The sequence below is a fragment of the Balaenoptera physalus genome (assembly GCF_965194825.1).
Source record: "Balaenoptera physalus genome assembly, chromosome: 19".
Lineage (NCBI taxonomy): Eukaryota > Metazoa > Chordata > Mammalia > Artiodactyla > Balaenopteridae > Balaenoptera > Balaenoptera physalus.
In genome coordinates this window covers 17,983,136-17,996,788 of record NC_138900.1, presented here as the reverse complement: position 1 = coordinate 17,996,788, position 13,653 = coordinate 17,983,136, and the positions used below count along the sequence as shown (strand labels likewise).

The following is a 13,653-nucleotide window of genomic DNA, read 5'->3' as shown; positions in this document are numbered from 1 at the left end:
AGTGTCCACTGACAGATGAATGGATAAAGAAGATGTGGCACATATATACAATGGAATATTACTCAGTCATAAAAAGAAACGAAATTGAGTTAGTTGTAGTGAGGTGGATGGACCTAGAGTCTGTCATACAGAGTAAAGTCAGAATCTAAGAAAAAAAAAATGGTTCTGATGAACCTAGGGGCAGGACAGGAATAAAGACACAGATGTAGAGAATGGACTTGAGGACATGGAGGGGAAAAGGGGAAGCTGGGATGAAGTGAGAGAGTAGCACTGACATATATACACTACCAAATGTAAAATAGATAGCTAGTGGGAAGCAGCTGCGTAGCACAGGGAGATCAGCTTGGTGTTTTGTGACCACCTAGAGGGGTGGGATAGGGAGGGTGGGAGGGAGGCTCAAGAGGGAGGGGATATGGGGATATATGTATACATATAGCTGATTCACTTTGTTATACATCAGAAACTAACAGAATATTGTAAGGCAATTATACTCTAATAAAGCTGTAAATAAATAAATAAATAAAATTAAATAAAATAGACTTAAGCCCTAATACAGTTGACCCTTGAACAATATGGGTTTGTACTGCATAGGTCCACTTATACATGGATTTTTTTCAGTAGTATATACTATTGTACTACACCACCTGTGTTGGTTGAATCCACGCATGCACAGCCCCGTAAACAGAGAACTGCAAATACGGAGGGCCAACTGTAAGTTACATGTGGATTTTCAACTGTGTGGAGGTTCAGCACTCCACCCCTCAGGTTGTCCAAGGGTCAACTGTATATCAATAATTACATTTACTGTAAATGGCCTAAATATACCAATTAAAAGACAGAGATTGTTAGGGTAGACTGATAAAGATGATCCAACTAATCACTACATTATACACGTGTAATATACTTAAATAAATTTAAAAAAAGATGACCCAACTGTATATGCTATTAGAAACTCACTTCAAACATAATAATTGTCTTAGTTCATTTGGGCTGCTATAACAAAATACCATAGATGGGGTGGCTTATAAACAACAAATATTTATTTCTTACAGTTCTGGAGGCTGGGCAGTCCAAGATCAAAGCATGATAGATTTGGTGTCTGTGGAAATGGGCAAGGGACCTCTCTGGGGTCTCTTTTATAAGGACACTAATCTCATTCATGAGGCAGAGCCATGATGACCTAATCACCTCCCAAGGGCTCCATCTCCAAATACCAACACACTGTGGATTAGATTATAATACATGAATTGGGGGGTGGGCACAAATATTGTCTATAGCAATGAGGCAGGTAGGTTGAAAGTAAAAGGACGGAAAAAACTATACCATGCAAAACATTACTCAGAAGAAAATAGGAGTGGATATATTCATATCAGATAAAGTAGACTTCAGAACAAAGAAAACTACCAGAGACAGAGAGATTCATTATATAACGATAAAAGGGACAACCCATCTAGAATACACAGCAATCTTGATTGTGTATGCACTAAACAAGAGAGCTACAGAATATATAAAGCAAAAACTGATAGAAACAGAAGGAGAAATAGACGAATTCACAATTACAGTTGGAGACCTCAACACCTTTCTCTCAACAATTAATAGAGAAACTAGACAGAGAATCAGTAAGGATACAGCCAACAATACCATCAATCAACAGAGTCTAATCAACAGAGTCTAATTCCACCCAACAACAGGAAAACACACATTCTTTTCAAGCATCTATGGATCATATACCAAGATAGACCATATCATAGGCCATGAAACAAACTTTAACATATTTAAGATAATTGAAACCATAGAGGGAAAAGAACTTTTAGAGCTGATAAAAAATTTGCAGAGTGGTCTGTTATAAAATAAATATACAAAAAGCAATAACAATATTCACTTAAACTATGGTATCAAAATAATCCTATTCACAGCAACAATGAACAAAATAAAATATCTAGGAATATACTCAACAGCAAATGTGCTGGAGTTATGTGAGAAAAACCATAAAGTCTCACTGAGGACTAAATATTGTAGATATATACAAGATTACCCAAAAATTTATACGGAAAGGAAAAGAAATCAGAATAGCTGAAACAATTCTAAACACAAGAATATAGTGGGATGAATCAGTCTACTCAATTTCAAGACATTATATAGCTACAGTAATCAAGGCTGTGTAATACTTTCTGTATGCTCAAATAAGTAGATTTAATATTGGAAGAAATCCACTAATCCTCAGATAAATCTCCAAATACAAAACAATTCCAATACAATTCTTACAGAATTTATTTGGGAAAAGACACACCCGATTCAGCCAAGAACATTTTGCAAAAGAAGGGTAATGGGGTGAGACTTACCATACCAAATATTGACATGTATGATATAGTTTCAATAATTAAAAGTATTTTAGGATGGAGGATTACACAGACCAGTGGAAGAGAATAGAAAGTTCATAATCAGATCCATGCACATGTACAAATTTAGTATGAGTTTATGTACTTAAAACAATTGTTTCATATATTTTGATGGGTTTTCTAGTTGTGGCAGGAGGGTAAATCAAGTCCTGCATCTCCCTTATGCTAGAAACAGGCATCCTCTGGTTGCTTTCAGAGAACAGACTGTGGGGGTCCAGGCCATAAGAGGGAGACAGCTCTGGGGCTCTTTGATGATCCAGACAAGAGTTGTGGTTTGAAACAGGAGAGTTGGGAGCGTGGGGAGTTTCTGTGAAAAGTGCCCGGATTTAAGTGGATTTTTGAAGAAAGAACCAACAGAACTTGCTAATGGATTAGATGTGTGGGTGAGAAAGACTGGACTGCAGGATGACTGAGCAACTGGAAAAATAGAGTCCTGAGTTGGGCAAGCCTGCAGAAGGCATAGGATACAGGGTGGTTCAGACTGATTCATATTAGACATCCAGGTGAAGATGCTGAGCGGGCAGAAAATACAGTGCATGCATATAAACATACACATCTGTATTTTTCAAGTTTTCCATAATGAATTATACTATTTTTGTATTATTTTATCAGAAAAAGTCATTTTAAAAGTCATTGGCTATATTTTACTAATTTCAGAACTTCCAAATTATCATCATTTCTAAGTTAGCAGATTTGCCCCCCTAACAGTTCAGAAGAGGTTGAGAAATGCATGTGAGCTTCCTTGAGCAAGCAGTCAGTTAAGGCGATGACTCACTGGGGCCCTGGAGAAATCCTCTGCAGAAGGAAGAGGGGGCTTAGCCTCCACACCACCTGGCCGCACAGTGACAGCCCAAACCACCACTGAGGAAGGATCCAGCCCCCTAAGTTTTTCTTTCCCTTTCTTTAAGCAGAGAACCCAAAGTGGAGGAAGATCGTTCCTCATTGAGGACAAAATGGCAGCTTAAAAGTGGTGGAGACTTAGACCAAGCATCCAGGTAAGGAAGCAGGTTGGATTCCACAAACATTGATTACTTGCTACTTGCCAGGGATATGAACTACAAACAAGGTCATAACAAGGAATTTGCAATGCAGTAGGGAAAAAAATTAAAATCATGAACAGGAAGGGAAAAGGAAAGGAATGAACATGTATTAGTAACCACTCATTTGCCACTTATTTCATCACAACTAGGCTATGAGTCAGGAGTCCAGGCTTGCAGAGGGGGAAGAGGCAAACACTCCAACACAAATGCCCAGATGCAGGGGTGAGTCCAAAACATTTAACAACAGACTGGCGAGAGCATCCTGGCCAATCACCAGTCCTGCCCAGGCGGGTGGTGGGGAAGTCCACTGAGAAATGAACTTATACTCTGTCCTAAAGGATAACCATGAGTTTCTTACAGGCAAGTAACCTCTCTGGCTTTGGTTTTCCAGAAGCCTGAGTTCCTTGAGGAGACTATGAGTAGGGAAAAGAAGCAAGAGGGGCAAAGGCTAAATCTGGGGGATGGAGCAGGGCACAAACAGAGCACAAGTTGCCCACCTGGGGAGGGACTGAGTCAGCAGGTGCCATAGCAGTGGGGAAAGCTAGGCCCCATTGGGAGGTACCAGCTCAGTGTACCCCAGAGGCTGGAAGTTGAACCCCAGGCTACCAGCATTGGCCATGCTCCCAGGACCAAGCTCATGATAGAAGCTGAAGAGCTACCTGCCTTCAAGGGAGCTTGGAAATGAGGCCACTGGGGTGACTGAGAGACTGAAAATGAGTCTCTTCCCCCATTGTCCAGGTGCCAAGGAAGCTTCCCAGATCCTGGGAAGGAGGACACTTTATTCCCACTCCCCAGGATGAATGGAATCAAATTTCCCTCAACCCAGCCATGTGGGAATTCAGAATTCAATTTATTTTTATTTAAAGGTAATAAAAGGAAGCTTCATTTCTTTTACACGGGGGTCTATGGACTAAGATGAATACCCTTCATAGAGGTTTCACAGCCCCCTAGTCATTTATTTATGGAGCAAAACTGGACGGGGTGAGTAGAAGAGATGTTCAACTGGGACTATGGTTTTATAGCTCTCCGAGGACAGCTTCCTACATTCTACAAATAATGTTCTCACTCCTGCTATGGGCAGCCTCTGAACTGGCTGTTGGCAACACAAACTTAACGAGGAAATGGGCCCTGCCATTAGGGACATCAGTCTGGAGGAAGAGGCAGATGTGCCCACAAATGATTCCTGAGCTCCTTGTGGCTGAAAGAGACACAATTCAAGAGTTGGGTTTGTCACTATTCATCTGAGAAGACCCTTCTTGCTTGGTCAGTGGTCAGTAACAAGGCACCGCCACCCAGAGGCAGGTGCCTACATTGTAAGCTAAAAACCTTCAAGGACATAAACAGACTCAAGGGTATGCCTGGATAATTCAGTCCAATTCAGTGCTAGTTACGGCATCTCATACTGAGAACTCTGCTCTCTAAAGGACTCTATGACCAATAAATATTGTGAAATTATAGGAAAATTCCAGGATCCCTAACAAAGAGTGAAGCAGAATGGTAACAGAGGATTAGGACCTAAAAGTCTTCATTAGGTTGCAATAAATAAATAAAAACAGTCTACATAAAAAAGTTATGTGCTTTTAAAACTATCTAAGATTCCCTGACCCAATATAGTGGACCAGGCAGATATGATTTTTGTTCTCTTTGTATCTCAGTCCATCTGGAAATAAAACAATACTTAAATGGGATCAATCAAGAGTTTAATAAAGAGATTATTTACAAAGATGTGGGTGGGGTGTAGGAAAACCCATAAAGGATAGGTGGTACCCTAGGGCCAGAAAGACCAGGGTCCTTTGCCACACCTGCCTGAAGAAGCAAGGTTACTACAGTCTGGAGCCAGAGGCCTATGTGAAGAGGGCCACCTGGTAAAAGCTGCGGCTGTTAGTAGGGGGCTCAGCCAGCCCGAGGCAACCTCACAGGGAGAGAGCTGAAGGAATAAGTACCATGGCCTCACCCTTTCCTCCCTCTGATCTTCTGCTGGGCTCCCCATTGGCTGGATCCAACCAGACACAGAGGGCAGGGAAGGTGGTTAATGTAACTCTACAGGTCAGCCACCTGGAACAAAAGTCAGGGTAGAAGAGGGTGAGGAGTAGATGGGAAGGGGTGGTAAATGGAAGACATCTGACACACTCTTCCTCCTGAGCCCCCAGGGAAATGATGGTAGAAGAATAGAAAAGATTCATTCCCACACTATGCAGAGAATACGAGAGGGATCACTGGTGGACCAGAGATTTCCACAAAGGTTTGGTTGAAAGGAATGGACGATGTGAGTTAGCTGGGGAGGTAGGGCAGAGGAAGCTGTGATTTGAACATAGATGGGAGGCCTGTAGCTGTGAGTAGGAAACTAGCCATAGGAGATGCTAGACTCAGAATTGTCAAGCTTGACAACCACAGAGTGAGCAGGGGGGCTGGAAATAGGGGAATTAATTAAAGGGTCTGGATTCTGAATGATCTGCCATCTGCCTACTCAAATCCAAATGTAAAAAAACCAGCAGTCAGGCATTCATGCTGCCCTTGAGCATATGGACATAACATCAGCCTTTAAGGTAAGAGGATCTCTCAAAGGTTCAGCAAGCTGAATGTAAAAGACCCAACATAAATACATCACTGTGAAATTTCAGAGTACCAATAAGAAATATTTGAAAAGACTCCTAAAAGAAAAAAGAGTTAGCTATTAAAAAAGAATAGAATCAGACTCACATTAGATTTCTCATCAACAACACTAGACGCTTGAGGACAACAGAGCATGACCTTCAAATTGTTGATGGATATTTAGATCTAGAATTCTATACCCAGCCAAATTATCAATAAAGTTTGAGGACAGAACAAAGCACTTTTCAGACATGCAAACACTCAGAGAGTTTGCCTCCCATGTACCTCTTCTGAAGAAGTCACTTAAGGAGTTAATCCTGTATTCAGGGGTCTGGCTGATAGAGAAGAAGACATGGAACTGGGAGGGCAGGGAGGAACCAGAATGTCAGCTATATAGCAGCCAGAGATGCCACTAGCCTGCCTGGAGCAGGAAGACAGCAGGTTTTGGAAGGGAGGTATCCAGGAAAAGATGTGGGGGGATTCCATAAGAGAGTGTGACTGGGCTTCATAATAACTGAGAATATTAAAAATGCACAGAATGCAAGGCCAAAAAAGAAAAGATAACTAGAAAACTCTAAGAAAAACTAACAGCTGCACCATAGAATCATAACAAAATATTGTAAAATTGGAGCAGATGTGAGCAGAAGTCAGTGAATGTGAAAAAAGAGTTGAATGAATTCTAAGTAATGGAGAAAATAACCTGGAATCTATAGTAATATAATGAATAAAATGTTTCTTCTATCTCCAAGAATAAAGAAAGGTAACCAGCAAAGGGGGTGGAGAAAATACACAAGAAAGGTATAATCTAAATATAACGTAGAGGAAAACATGACGTGACTGTGAGCAATTAGTCGAGTACAAGAACAAATTCTTTTGAACATTCTTCTGTGAATGGCACAAGAGTGGGGTTCCTGGAATCACTGGGAAGGAATGTTGTCACGGAAACATAGTTCCTTCTTAGCTCTAAGGCAAACAATATTTACTTTTTATAATGGACATGTACTTACTGTCTAGAAGTCTTTCCCCAGATATCCACATGGATTATTCCCTTACCTCCTTCAGAACTTTACTCAAATATCACCTTTTAGAGAGATCTTTTCTGACCATTCTATCTAAATTACAAAACACACAGGTGTGTGTGCACATGTGTACACAAACACACACACACACACTCCCTGTACCCTTTCCTAGCTTAATTTTTCTCCTAAACACAATGATCATACTAAACATTTTACTTCTTTATCTTGATTATTTTCTGTCTCCACCTCACCACCAACACCCCCCCCCCCACTAGAAAGCATGTTCCACAAGGGCAGGGATTTTTCTTTACTATTGTATTCATTGCTGCTTCCCCAGCACCAAGGACAGGGGCTAGCTCATGCTAGGTCCGCGATAAATATTTGTTGCATTCATAAGTGTTGAATCAAGCCATAGGCAAATCACAGAAACCATAATTGTGTTTATGTGATAGAAATTAAATGTCATTATGCTTGGCAATGCAAAAATGAAGGCACAGCATACAGAAGTGGGGAGGGGGGGTGGGAAGGCAAAAAAATAAAAGAGGGAGAAGGAAAGTTAAAAGTGCTGATATTCTCTTTTTACTATGTGGATAATTAAGATATTGTCCAGAGTTGATGAATAAGAAATATAGGTTTAAGAAGGTTATCTAAAGTTACATAGGTAACAACTAAAATAACTAAAAACAGTGACGTAACTATATTGGTACAAGTGAACTATATTGGTATGGAGGTGAAAGACATGTAAATTAAGTTAAATTTCATATAACACAGCAAAAATCCACTAGATAATTCTAAAGTTGAGACATTCAGATATAAGCATAGTATTTCAAGTACAGAAATAACAGCAAAAGACCTTTTACTAGAAATGGTTAAACATGATTGCTGTGAAATTGTGGTTTAAATTATGAAAGACTACACTGTATCAGACTACCACTTCTGTAGATAATAATTATAAACTCTGGACAAAATGTTTGAAAAACTATTTTAAGGCACTAGAAAGTGACCTGAAGCAGGCATAAAGAGGAGGGGATTCAAGCCTTGAAATAAGGGAATTGTACTGGGTGAGATTAATGTTCTTATTAATTTTTCCCAAAGGCACTCCCTAGTCTGTATGGGGTGGAGCAGCTAGAACTGAGACAGAAAGCCTGAGTTGGCTTGAAGTGTTAGAGTTTGAAGTAGCCAGAGAAGCTGAAAATTCAGAGGGAAAAAGCCAGGTGGAAAAAAAGGAACCACAGAATGGGGAGTCACCAAATTTGCATATAAACTCCCCTCAAATGCTTAGCTCACCCTGAACTGTGAACATGCAGGGAAACTCTAACAAGCCTGCTGAAAAGCAGCAGCTGAAGGAGTAGAGATTTCAGCTTTCACCCACTGCAAGGGAGACAATTTGAGTTTAGAATCCTCCCAAGTTAGAGGGATTTGGTCAACACTCGGGCTTTCCAAATAACAAAGTCTCAATGAGCTCTGAGATAATATCAAGTGGTCTAACAATGTATGCAACTGAAGTTCCAGAAGGAGGGGGTGAGGAGCAGAAAATGATTGAGAAAATATAACACTGTTCACTGATGGCTCATAAGAAATAATGGAGGCCAGTTGACAATGGAATTACATCTTTAAAGTGTTGAAGAAAAATGCTGTCAACACTGAATTCTATATTCAGTGAAAATACCCTCCAAAAATGAGACGAAAACTATTTTCAGATAAATGAAAGCTAAAAGAATTTGTCATTAGACTTTTAATACAAGAAATGCTAAAGGAAGTTCTTCAGGCTAAAGGAAAGTGATACCCAATGGAAACCTGAATCTATAGGAAAGAACAAACAAACTAGAAATGGTAAATAACTTTGTAAACATACAAGACGTTTTTCTTCCCATATTTACTTTAAAAACTGACTATGTAAAGCAAAATAATAGCACTGTAAGTTGGGGCTTATAAGTTATGGAGAAATAAAAGATATAACAATAGCACAAAGGATGAGGTGGGAGAGTGAATACATGGAATGATTCAATTTTAAGGTTATTTAATTTGTGAAGTGTGAAGTATGAATTGTGATGTGAGAAGTATAAGGTGTGAAATGAGAAGTGGTAGATGTGAACAATGGTACAATGTAATTCTAATAGGTTTTAATACATCAAGGATACATATTGTTAGCCTTAGAACAGCCACTAATATATATTAAAAATAGGTGTAACTAAAAAGTCAATAGTAGAAATAAAATAAAATCTGAAAACATTCAATTAATCCAAAAGAAGGCAGGATAAAAGGATCACAGGCATGAAGGCCAAAAGAAGAAAACAACAAATCACGAGACAGTAGACTTAAACTCAAACCACACCAATAATTGCATTAAATGTAAATGAAGTACTTTTAACGTCAGAAAAGCAGACTTCAAGACAAAGGGTATTACTAAAGATAAAATGGAATATTTCATAATTATAGAGGAGCAATTCATCAGGAAGCTATAATTATCCTAAATGTGTATGTACCTAATAACAGAGCTTCAAAATACATGAAGCAAAAATGACAAAAATAAAGGGAGAAATCAACAACTACACAAAAATTAATTTGAAATGGATCATAGACATAAACTTATACGATAAACCACAAAACTTCTATAGAGAACATTGGAGAAAATCTTCATAACCTTAAGTAGACTGTGATATTGATTTATAATAAAAAATATATATTTGGTCTTCACCCCGTTTCTGACACAGAGCTCCTAAAACCCTTGGAATATCCTGTAGTGAGAGGTAAAGGTGTCTCTTTATGTTATTAAGGTGCTTTTGGAAAGCACCTAAGGATGGAGGCTGGTGGCCAGGAGAACCAACCATGTGATTAGAGGGGTGGAACTTTCAGTCCCATCCCCCTAACCTCTGGGGAAGTGAGAGGGGCTGGAGGTTGAATCAATCGCCAATGGCCAAGGATTTAATCAATCATGCCTATGTAATGCGGCTTCCGTTAAAACCTGAAAGGATGGGGTTTGGAGAGCTGCCAAGCTGGGGAACCAGAACACTTCCACCCGCCACCTTGGCAGGCCCAAACTCCAGGAGGATAAAGCTCCTTTGTTCAATACCTTGCCCTGTGTATCTCTTCAGCTGGCTGTTGATTCACATCCTTTAATATCCTTTGTAACAAACCAGCAGTCTAGTGAATAAATGGGTTTCCTGAGTTCTGTGAGCCACTCTAACAAATTAATCACACCCAAGGAGAGGGTTGTGGGAACCTCCAATCTGTAGCAGTTTGGTCAGTCAGAAGCACAGGTTAACAACCTGGGCTTGCAATTGGTTGTGGGCTTGCAAGTGGAGGGTGGTCCTGTGGGACTGAGTTCTTTACCTATGCACTCTGACCCTATCTCCAGGTAGATAGTGTCAGAATTGAGTTGATTGTAGGACACCAGTGGGTGTAGGAGCATTGCTTGTTGGTGTGGGAAACACTCCCAAACAACACTGGAATTGGGGTGCAGGACAAATATAGGAAAAGATTTCTAAGAACACAAAAAGCACTAACTATAAAAGAAAAATATTGATAACATGCACTTCATCAAAATTAAAACTTTTTCTACCAAAAGACTGAATGCTCTCCTCCTAAGATTGAGAACAAGACAAGGATGTCTACTCTTAACATTCTACCGGAGGTTCTGGACACGGAAATAAGGCAAGAAAATGAAATAAAAGGCATCCAGACTGAAAAGGCAGAAATAAACTATCTTTATTCTCAGGCAACATAATCTTGTATATAGAAAACCCTATGAAATCCACTTTAAAAAAAAAAAAAGAGGACTACAACTAATAAGTGAGTATAGCAAGTTTGCAAGATAGAAGATCAACATACAAAAAATAAAAATGATCAACAAACAAAAATCAATTTTACTTCTATGTGCTAGCAATGAACATCTGAAATGAAATTAAGACAGCAGTTCCATTCATAATAGTATCAAAAAGAAAAATATTTAGAAATAAATTTAACAGAAGTGTAAAACTTATACTCTGAAACTAACTATAAAACATTATTGAAAGAAATTAAAGAAGACGATCTAAACAAATGGAGAGACATTACATCTTCATGGATTGGGAGACTCAGTATTGTAAACATGGCAATTTTCTGCCAACTGATCTATCTCAATATAATCCCTATCAGAATCCCAGCGGGCCTTTTTTTTTTTTTTTTTTTGGCAGAAATTGACAAGCTGATCTAAAATTCGTATGGAAATGAAAAATGACACAAAATAGCTAAAATAATCTGGAAAAAGAAAGTTGGAGAACTTATACATCCCAATTTCAAAACTTACGACAAAGCTACCATAAATCAAGACAGTGCAGTACTGGCATAAGGATGGACATTTAGGTCAATGGAAGAGAATCGAGACTCCAGAAATAAGCCTTTACATTCACAGTCAACTGATTTTCGTCAAGGGTACCAAGACAATTCAATGGGGGAAAGAACAGTCTTTTCAATAAATGGTACTGGGACAACTGGATAGCCACACACAAAAGGATGTATTTGGACACTTACTTCACACAATACACAAAATGTAACTCAGGATACATCAAGACCGGGCTTCCCTGGCGGCGCAGCGGTTGAGGATCTGCCGGCCAGTGCAGGGGACACGGGTTCGAGTCCTGGTCTGGGAAGATCCCACATGCCGCCTAGCAACTAGGCCCGTGAGCCACAATTACTGAGCCTGCGCGTCTGGAGCCTGTGCTCCGCAACAAGAGAGGCCGCGACAGTGAGAGGCCCGCGCACCGCGATGAAGAGTGGCCCCCGCTTGCCGCAGCTGGAGAAAGCCCTCGCACAGAAACGAAGACCCAACACAGCCAAAAATAAATAAATTAATTAATTAATTAAAAAAAAAAAAAAAAGTAAAATGTTTAAAAAAAAAAAAAAGAATACATCAAGACCTAAATGTAAAAATTGAAACTATAAAACTCTTAGAAAAAAGCAGAGGAGTAAATATTAGTGACCTTGGTTAGGCAATGATTTCTTAGAAATGATATTAAAAGCATAAGAGAGAAAATTTTTTAAAAACTGATAAATTGGACTTCATTACTCCCTCTAGTGGATTTAAAATATAACCATATTTATAACTATTTCACCTTTTTGGAAACAGTAGAAAAAGAAATTTCTATAGGAATCACTCTAATCAGTAGTCATTTTAACAGTCACTATGGTGAATTAATTTTGACAAGAAGGGGCATGAGGGCATTTTCTGGAGTGACAGAAATGACCTGTATCTTGAGTGTGGTGGTAGTCACACAACTGTACCAATTAATCAAAACCAATTTATTTGAAGACTTTCAACTATGCGTTTCACTGTATGTAAATTTTACCTCAATAAAAATTTTATTTTATAAAGTGATAGTTCTGAGGAGTGACATGAGCAGAAGGGAAGATGAGCCCAGTGCTGTGCTTCTCATTGCAAGCCCTTCAGTACTTCTTAACATTTGTAAAACACTGTGTATGAATTACTTTAAATTCTTTAAGTTTTGAACAATGAAACACATTAAATTTGAAGCTTCTTATCGTCACTCCATGGAAGACAGAAGATGAGACGAAATCTCCTGTTTGGGAGGGTGTCATTTACCCGCCAAGCCAAAGCACTGGTCAGGGAGACCACCAGGAGGTCCAAGAACAGAGACATGTTCTTGAAAGCTGCAGTAGAAATGAAATTGCAATCATTTATTTCCTATTGTGGGGCTACCACACCAAACACACAATCTCTCAAAAAATGAAAGTCAGAATTTCAAAAGCTTCCTCTTTTTTTTTAATGCTAAAGCTTATTTGCTTATCAAAATTGCCTCAGGACGGTAAGCAGAATTAGAAAATTAAGGAATTACATTAGAAGGGAGAGGAAGAAGTAGGACAAATGTGTGAAAGTATAGAGCACTCCCCTCTGTCACCGAAAAGCTGGTTTAAAGTTTAAATCAACCACCCAGCAACATTCGCAAATAAAAAGAAAGATTTAAAATACCACGGCTGTTGAATTTAGGTAATACTATTACCACAAATTTATTTACTAACTCAATGACAAACAAATCTTTTTCATTTAAAAGTATATATCTGTACAGCACTACTCCCTCTAGTGGATCTAAAAAATAATCATAGTCGTTAACGATTTCATCTTTTTTGGAACAATAGTAAAAGAAATTTCTGTAATGATCACTCTGATTGGTGGTTATTTTAATGATCACCACAGTGAATTAATTTTGCTTTCCTGTACAGTGTGCTTTTTTCCATTCCCTCTCCTCTAGGAAAAAGGTACTTAACATCTATCTGAATAATTAACCACACAGAAATCAGGATATGATAGACATTTCAAACATTACTTACAAGGATAAAAATCTGAAAACTTTTGAAGGTTGTATGACACTCAGCATAAATCATAAATATTCAAAGAATTTCACAGTCACTTTTGAGTAAAACACAACTGAAAGAGCCATTTCAACAGCCTATTCACCCATGTGTCACAGCAAAGTATTCAAAATCGGGTGAGCAATCGTTTTTTAATAAGTAATCATTCAAGTTTCATATCTACTTACTTTTACAAAGTAAAACTTCAAATGTGATCTAATTATTCATTAGACTCTCAAATCTCAAATATTTTTT

The 13,653-nt window shown here is 38.7% G+C and overlaps 1 protein-coding gene across 7 annotated transcripts in view; it reads right to left on the bottom strand.

The window, feature by feature from the left end:
- The window catches only part of LOC309648816 (uncharacterized protein), a 211,750-nt gene that overhangs the window by 67,133 nt on the left and 130,964 nt on the right, over positions 1 to 13,653 (bottom strand). The window lies entirely within an intron of this gene.